We start from the raw sequence: 8,549 nt of genomic DNA, 5'->3' as shown, positions 1-8,549 counted from the left end.
GGAGCCCGCCGGACCCGGCCGGTGAACTCAACAGGCCCGGCCCGGTGCGGGTCAGCGCCGGCGCGGGGCCTGGGGCGGGGGGAGGAGGCGGCGGGGAAGCGCAGAGAGGCTCGGCTTCTTGAGCGGGGCAGGGGCGCCCTCCGCCGTCTAGGGCCACACCACCCTGAACGCGCCCGATCTCGTCTGGTCTCGGAAGCTAAGCAGGGTCGGGCCTGGTTAGTACTTGGATGGGAGACCGCCTGGGAATACCGGGTGCCGTAGGCTTCTTCTTTTTTTTTTTTTTGTTTTGCCTCTTGTTCTGTCCCCTTTCTGGGAGCGAGTCGGCGGCCCGGGGTGGGGGTCACCCCCACCCTCAGCGCCCGCCGCGGTGCCTGGCGCCCCAGCCCGCACCGTGGGGCCTCCTCTTGTCCCAAGCCGCGACACCGCCGTCACGCGGCAGCATGCGTGGCTTCTGGACTGTCAGGTCTCAGACCAAAGGTCTGCTCTGTGGGAACCGACACGCTGGAGGAAACCTTGAGAGTCTGAGAGGGGAGGGAGTTCCAGAAGAAGGCCAGGATGTCATTTTGAGGGAGTATGTGACCAGAACTCGTCCCGTTGCTTTTGGGGTTCTATGGGCTACACGTAGGAATCTTTGGTGGTGGCACCTGATGTTGGGGGATCCGGAGTCACACCCAGACCTGCTCCACAGGCCTCCTTTTACTTTTCTCTTCGGATTCATTATTTTTAAAAAGTGTCTCTTATCTCTATGATTGCATTTTCTTTTCTCTCTCTTTTCAAGCAGATGATGGGAGTCCAAGTATTAAGGTGACATGTGTTGCCCGTGCCCCCCTCCCCCCTGTGTTCTTATTCATTTACCTCTGATGTTGTTCCAGCGTATTGTGGGGGTACCAATGTTAAGGTCGGGTACGTTGCCCTCTCCCAGCCTCCCCCCTCCGGTCAGAGCCTCAAGTGCGCCCATCCCCCAGTCGGTGCGCACCCACCCCATTCCTAATGGAGGTGTATGCCCATCCCCTCCCCCCACCCGCCCGACACCCACCCGATGAAGGTGATTCCTCTGTGTCCACTTAGGTGTCCATCGGTTCGTACCCATTTGCTGGTGAGCGCGAGCACGTGGTGCTCGTGTGTCCATTCTTGGGCTACCTGGCTTACTGGAACGGGTTCCAGCTCTGGCCAGGAGAACCACGAGAGGTGCCCTCTCACCGCTGCTCCTCCTAGCTGAATAGCACTCCGTGGTGTCCACGCGCCACATTTCATTTACGCACTCGTGGGTCGATGGGCACTCGGGTCGCTTCCAGGTCTTTGCGATTGTGACTTGTGCCCTGACTCTAACCCTAACCCTTACCCAGCCCGTCTCCTCCTCGGCCCCTGCCTGACTGACTCCTTCCCGCCCGGCCTGTCACCTGTCACCGTCCTCTGCCCCTGCCTGACACGCTCCTCCCCGCCCGGGCCGTCACCGTCCTCGGCCCCTGCCTGACGGGGCTCCTCCGTCGCCTGGGCCTTCCAAGGGCTTGGTGTGGACGCTGGTTCCAGGACGCCCTCCCAGGAACCCGGTAGCAGGGCGGCCGCAGCGTCTCGCGCCACCCAACCGTCCGCCGGCCGGCGGCCGGCGCTAAGTGGCCTGCGGGGGACGTGCCCCCACTGTGGGGCGGGCGCCCAGCCTGGTGTCTTCTCTGAGGCCCCGTGGCTGCTTTTCCCCCCCGCAAGGGGAGAGCCGCGGAGGTGGGGACCGCCTCCTCGTGGGGACGTACACCCAGCTCTCCACGTCGGATTCCGGGGCTCTCTGTCCTGCCAGAAGGCCCAGCTGGCCTGCGGGTCCTTAGAGTGGCAAAAACATCCGAAAACTGAGATTGAGGGTCCGGTGGTTGTCTGCACTTTTGTGCTGGGCACCCCAGGGAGGCCCGGGGGCTGGCTGGACAACGCGGTCTGCTGGGCGGGGGGGGGGGGTTTGGAGGAGCAACTGATGCCCTTTGCACTTTGGGTAGCAAGTGTCTGAGGTGTCTCTGAGCCCTGCGCCATGTCGGGGGGTGGGGTGGGGGGGTGGGAGGTCGGGGGGGGGGGTGGAGGAGCAGGAGGAGGAGGAGGAGGAGGTGGGAAGGGCCGTGGCCTGCAGTCGTGTTCCCGGGGTGGCTTCTTCCACAGGCTGCTTGGCCTGGGCTCCCTGCACCTGGGCCTTTGGAGGACTGGCCCTGTGCTTGCCAATGCTTCCCCTGCAGGGACCCAGAGCTGGGAGGTTGCATCTCTCAGCCCTGGGTCGGGCAGAGCCCCAGCGGGCCATGCCCACAACCTCTCTCAGCACGGGTCCCCCAGAAGGCTCCTTTGGGACCAGGATTCTCTTGCGGGTGACTCTTTAAGGTCTGGCCCCTGGATGGAGGGGCACCAGGAGTAGAGGAGCAGGAAGGGGAAGGGGGTGGCCATGCGAGGGGACACTTTCAGGCCAAGTCCCAGCTTCAGCCTGATCCTCCTGGGAACCCCGGGGTGTACGTCACACCTCCTGGTTGTCCCGCTCTGAGACAAGGGCTCTGAGACAAGGAGCCGGGCTTCGCATTCCCCCAGCAGCCAGTCGTGGGCTGAGGACACCTGGGGCGTTGGGAACTCCCTGGCTTCTCCTTGGCTTAACATCTGGAGCTGCTTGTGAATCGTGCCGCCACACACACCCGAGTGCAGGTGTCTTCTGCACAGACTGCGGGCCTCGCTCTTCTGAATGCCGCTAGCTCGCCACCCACCCACGGGTGAACCTGGTCAGGGTACTTTCTCTCGGGGGCAGACTCTGATCCTGGCGGGCTACCGGTGTTTCTGTTTGCTCGTTTCTTTCTTCCATTTCGGGAAAGGCTTCCTTACTGGGTGTGGAAATCTCCTATGCCTTTCCTCGCCTATTCTGTCAGCTTTAAAATTCTCTTTCAGTTGCCACCCTCACAGATGGATTAGGAAACTCTTTCCGGTGCACTCATTAGTGAAATGACCTCAATGAAGCTGGAATCCAATATCTAATCGCCGATTTTTAGCGAGTCCACACGCCAGGGTGGTCGGGGTCCAATGCAGCCCCGGCCAGGCCCAGGCCCCTTGGACTGGGCCACAGGAGGACACAGAGGAGGGTCCCGGCCCCCACGGTCGCGTTGCCGGCAGTTCTCCAAGGGCTTGGGCGTTTTCCAGAGGTAGGAGATGGAGGGGACTGATTTCTTCAGCGCCCCACAAACCACGCCACCCCACCCATGGGACACATCCCTAGAGAGAGAGAGAGACGCCCCATACACTCGCTCCCCTCCCCCATGCGCTGTGCCCCAGCCCGGGCCCGGGGGAATAGGCGGCAGCCCACCCACAGGGTGGGGGGCGCAGCTGAAAGGGGTTGTCGGGGAGGGCGGCCCCTGCCTGGGGTCAAAGGGCGGGCGACCCGCGCGTGCGCAATCGGCGGCGGCGGCGGCGGCCACGAGCTGGGGGTGGGCCAGGCGAGGAGAGGAAGGGGGCTGGAAGGTCTCCACCTTGGCGAGTCCAGCCGTGGAGGCGCATCTTGTGTGAGTGTGAGTGAGTGAGTGTGAGTGTGAGTGTGAGTGTGTGTGTGTGTGTGTGTGTGTGTGTAGAGAGAGACAGCCCCCCACCCCGGCCCGCCGCTCCCTGCCCGCCCCGCCCCGCCCCGCCCCGCCCCGCCTCGCCTGTCACCCCTGTCCCTCGGAGCCCGCCGGACCCGGCCGGTGAACTCAACAGGCCCGGCCCGGTGCGGGTCAGCGCCGGCGCGGGGCCTGGGGCGGGGGGAGGAGGCGGCGGGGAAGCGCAGAGAGGCTCGGCTTCTTGAGCGGGGCAGGGGCGCCCTCCGCCGTCTAGGGCCACACCACCCTGAACGCGCCCGATCTCGTCTGGTCTCGGAAGCTAAGCAGGGTCGGGCCTGGTTAGTACTTGGATGGGAGACCGCCTGGGAATACCGGGTGCCGTAGGCTTCTTCTTTTTTTTTTTTTTGTTTTGCCTCTTGTTCTGTCCCCTTTCTGGGAGCGAGTCGGCGGCCCGGGGTGGGGGTCACCCCCACCCTCAGCGCCCGCCGCGGTGCCTGGCGCCCCAGCCCGCACCGTGGGGCCTCCTCTTGTCCCAAGCCGCGACACCGCCGTCACGCGGCAGCATGCGTGGCTTCTGGACTGTCAGGTCTCAGACCAAAGGTCTGCTCTGTGGGAACCGACACGCTGGAGGAAACCTTGAGAGTCTGAGAGGGGAGGGAGTTCCAGAAGAAGGCCAGGATGTCATTTTGAGGGAGTATGTGACCAGAACTCGTCCCGTTGCTTTTGGGGTTCTATGGGCTACACGTAGGAATCTTTGGTGGTGGCACCTGATGTTGGGGGATCCGGAGTCACACCCAGACCTGCTCCACAGGCCTCCTTTTACTTTTCTCTTCGGATTCATTATTTTTAAAAAGTGTCTCTTATCTCTATGATTGCATTTTCTTTTCTCTCTCTTTTCAAGCAGATGATGGGAGTCCAAGTATTAAGGTGACATGTGTTGCCCGTGCCCCCCTCCCCCCTGTGTTCTTATTCATTTACCTCTGATGTTGTTCCAGCGTATTGTGGGGGTACCAATGTTAAGGTCGGGTGCGTTGCCCTCTCCCAGCCTCCCCCCTCCGGTCAGAGCCTCAAGTGCGCCCATCCCCCAGTCGGTGCGCACCCACCCCATTCCTAATGGAGGTGTATGCCCATCCCCTCCCCCCACCCGCCCGACACCCACCCGATGAAGGTGATTCCTCTGTGTCCACTTAGGTGTCCATCGGTTCGTACCCATTTGCTGGTGAGCGCGAGCACGTGGTGCTCGTGTGTCCATTCTTGGGCTACCTGGCTTACTGGAACGGGTTCCAGCTCTGGCCAGGAGAACCACGAGAGGTGCCCTCTCACCGCTGCTCCTCCTAGCTGAATAGCACTCCGTGGTGTCCACGCGCCACATTTCATTTACGCACTCGTGGGTCGATGGGCACTCGGGTCGCTTCCAGGTCTTTGCGATTGTGACTTGTGCCCTGACTCTAACCCTAACCCTTACCCAGCCCGTCTCCTCCTCGGCCCCTGCCTGACTGACTCCTTCCCGCCCGGCCTGTCACCTGTCACCGTCCTCTGCCCCTGCCTGACACGCTCCTCCCCGCCCGGGCCGTCACCGTCCTCGGCCCCTGCCTGACGGGGCTCCTCCGTCGCCTGGGCCTTCCAAGGGCTTGGTGTGGACGCTGGTTCCAGGACGCCCTCCCAGGAACCCGGTAGCAGGGCGGCCGCAGCGTCTCGCGCCACCCAACCGTCCGCCGGCCGGCGGCCGTCGCTAAGTGGCCTGCGGGGGACGTGCCCCCACTGTGGGGCGGGCGCCCAGCCTGGTGTCTTCTCTGAGGCCCCGTGGCTGCTTTTCCCCCCCGCAAGGGGAGAGCCGCGGAGGTGGGGACCGCCTCCTCGTGGGGACGTACACCCAGCTCTCCACGTCGGATTCCGGGGCTCTCTGTCCTGCCAGAAGGCCCAGCTGGCCTGCGGGTCCTTAGAGTGGCAAAAACATCCGAAAACTGAGATTGAGGGTCCGGTGGTTGTCTGCACTTTTGTGCTGGGCACCCCAGGGAGGCCCGGGGGCTGGCTGGACAACGCGGTCTGCTGGGCAGGGGGGGGGGTTTGGAGGAGCAACTGATGCCCTTTGCACTTTGGGTAGCAAGTGTCTGAGGTGTCTCTGAGCCCTGCGCCATGTCGGGGGGTGGGGTGGGGGGGTGGGAGGTCGGGGGGGGGGTGGAGGAGCAGGAGGAGGAGGAGGAGGAGGTGGGAAGGGCCGTGGCCTGCAGTCGTGTTCCCGGGGTGGCTTCTTCCACAGGCTGCTTGGCCTGGGCTCCCTGCACCTGGGCCTTTGGAGGACTGGCCCTGTGCTTGCCAACGCTTCCCCTGCAGGGACCCAGAGCTGGGAGGTTGCATCTCTCAGCCCTGGGTCGGGCAGAGCCCCAGCGGGCCATGCCCACAACCTCTCTCAGCACGGGTCCCCCAGAAGGCTCCTTTGGGACCAGGATTCTCTTGCGGGTGACTCTTTAAGGTCTGGCCCCTGGATGGAGGGGCACCAGGAGTAGAGGAGCAGGAAGGGGAAGGGGGTGGCCATGCGAGGGGACACTTTCAGGCCAAGTCCCAGCTTCAGCCTGATCCTCCTGGGAACCCCGGGGTGTACGTCACACCTCCTGGTTGTCCCGCTCTGAGACAAGGGCTCTGAGACAAGGAGCCGGGCTTCGCATTCCCCCAGCAGCCAGTCGTGGGCTGAGGACACCTGGGGCGTTGGGAACTCCCTGGCTTCTCCTTGGCTTAACATCTGGAGCTGCTTGTGAATCGTGCCGCCACACACACCCGAGTGCAGGTGTCTTCTGCACAGACTGCGGGCCTCGCTCTTCTGAATGCCGCTAGCTCGCCACCCACCCACGGGTGAACCTGGTCAGGGTACTTTCTCTCGGGGGCAGACTCTGATCCTGGCGGGCTACCGGTGTTTCTGTTTGCTCGTTTCTTTCTTCCATTTCGGGAAAGGCTTCCTTACTGGGTGTGGAAATCTCCTATGCCTTTCCTCGCCTATTCTGTCAGCTTTAAAATTCTCTTTCAGTTGCCACCCTCACAGATGGATTAGGAAACTCTTTCCGGTGCACTCATTAGTGAAATGACCTCAATGAAGCTGGAATCCAATATCTAATCGCCGATTTTTAGCGAGTCCACACGCCAGGGTGGTCGGGGTCCAATGCAGCCCCGGCCAGGCCCAGGCCCCTTGGACTGGGCCACAGGAGGACACAGAGGAGGGTCCCGGCCCCCACGGTCGCGTTGCCGGCAGTTCTCCAAGGGCTTGGGCGTTTTCCAGAGGTAGGAGATGGAGGGGACTGATTTCTTCAGCGCCCCACAAACCACGCCACCCCACCCATGGGACACATCCCTAGAGAGAGAGAGAGACGCCCCATACACTCGCTCCCCTCCCCCATGCGCTGTGCCCCAGCCCGGGCCCGGGGGAATAGGCGGCAGCCCACCCACAGGGTGGGGGGCGCAGCTGAAAGGGGTTGTCGGGGAGGGCGGCCCCTGCCTGGGGTCAAAGGGCGGGCGACCCGCGCGTGCGCAATCGGCGGCGGCGGCGGCGGCCACGAGCTGGGGGTGGGCCAGGCGAGGAGAGGAAGGGGGCTGGAAGGTCTCCACCTTGGCGAGTCCAGCCGTGGAGGCGCATCTTGTGTGAGTGTGAGTGAGTGAGTGTGAGTGTGAGTGTGAGTGTGTGTGTGTGTGTGTGTGTGTGTGTAGAGAGAGACAGCCCCCCACCCCGGCCCGCCGCTCCCTGCCCGCCCCGCCCCGCCCCGCCCCGCCCCGCCTGTCACCCCCGTCCCTCGGAGCCCGCCGGACCCGGCCGGTGAACTCAACAGGCCCGGCCCGGTGCGGGTCAGCGCCGGCGCGGGGCCTGGGGCGGGGGTAGGAGGCGGCGGGGAAGCGCAGAGAGGCTCGGCTTCTTGAGCGGGGCAGGGGCGCCCTCCGCCGTCTAGGGCCACACCACCCTGAACGCGCCCGATCTCGTCTGGTCTCGGAAGCTAAGCAGGGTCGGGCCTGGTTAGTACTTGGATGGGAGACCGCCTGGGAATACCGGGTGCCGTAGGCTTCTTCTTTTTTTTTTTTTTGTTTTGCCTCTTGTTCTGTCCCCTTTCTGGGAGCGAGTCGGCGGCCCGGGGTGGGGGTCACCCCCACCCTCAGCGCCCGCCGCGGTGCCTGGCGCCCCAGCCCGCACCGTGGGGCCTCCTCTTGTCCCAAGCCGCGACACCGCCGTCACGCGGCAGCATGCGTGGCTTCTGGACTGTCAGGTCTCAGACCAAAGGTCTGCTCTGTGGGAACCGACACGCTGGAGGAAACCTTGAGAGTCTGAGAGGGGAGGGAGTTCCAGAAGAAGGCCAGGATGTCATTTTGAGGGAGTATGTGACCAGAACTCGTCCCGTTGCTTTTGGGGTTCTATGGGCTACACGTAGGAATCTTTGGTGGTGGCACCTGATGTTGGGGGATCCGGAGTCACACCCAGACCTGCTCCACAGGCCTCCTTTTACTTTTCTCTTCGGATTCATTATTTTTAAAAAGTGTCTCTTATCTCTATGATTGCATTTTCTTTTCTCTCTCTTTTCAAGCAGATGATGGGAGTCCAAGTATTAAGGTGACATGTGTTGCCCGTGCCCCCCTCCCCCCTGTGTTCTTATTCATTTACCTCTGATGTTGTTCCAGCGTATTGTGGGGGTACCAATGTTAAGGTCGGGTACGTTGCCCTCTCCCAGCCTCCCCCCTCCGGTCAGAGCCTCAAGTGCGCCCATCCCCCAGTCGGTGCGCACCCACCCCGTTCCTAATGGAGGTGTATGCCCATCCCCTCCCCCCACCCGCCCGACACCCACCCGATGAAGGTGATTCCTCTGTGTCCACTTAGGTGTCCATCGGTTCGTACCCATTTGCTGGTGAGCGCGAGCACGTGGTGCTCGTGTGTCCATTCTTGGGCTACCTGGCTTACTGGAACGGGTTCCAGCTCTGGCCAGGAGAACCACGAGAGGTGCCCTCTCACCGCTGCTCCTCCTAGCTGAATAGCAC

At 63.1% G+C, this 8,549-nt stretch overlaps 3 non-coding genes across 3 annotated transcripts; all 3 read left to right on the top strand.

The window, feature by feature from the left end:
• The first annotated feature begins 145 nt into the window (after positions 1–145).
• On the top strand, positions 146–264 carry LOC142865231 (5S ribosomal RNA). The gene has a single exon (XR_012915534.1). It is a non-coding gene; the product is annotated as a 5S ribosomal RNA (ribosomal RNA).
• Positions 265–3,810: 3,546 nt separating this feature from the next.
• Positions 3,811–3,929, top strand: LOC142865229 (5S ribosomal RNA). Its single transcript, XR_012915532.1, has one exon. It is a non-coding gene; the product is annotated as a 5S ribosomal RNA (ribosomal RNA).
• Positions 3,930–7,468: 3,539 nt separating this feature from the next.
• LOC142865228 (5S ribosomal RNA) lies at positions 7,469–7,587 on the top strand. Its single transcript, XR_012915531.1, has one exon. It is a non-coding gene; the product is annotated as a 5S ribosomal RNA (ribosomal RNA).
• Positions 7,588–8,549: the final 962 nt, after the last annotated feature.

This window comes from Microcebus murinus, chromosome 28 (assembly GCF_040939455.1).
Source record: "Microcebus murinus isolate Inina chromosome 28, M.murinus_Inina_mat1.0, whole genome shotgun sequence".
NCBI lineage: Eukaryota > Metazoa > Chordata > Mammalia > Primates > Cheirogaleidae > Microcebus > Microcebus murinus.
This window is presented reverse-complemented; position numbering and strand designations above follow the sequence as displayed.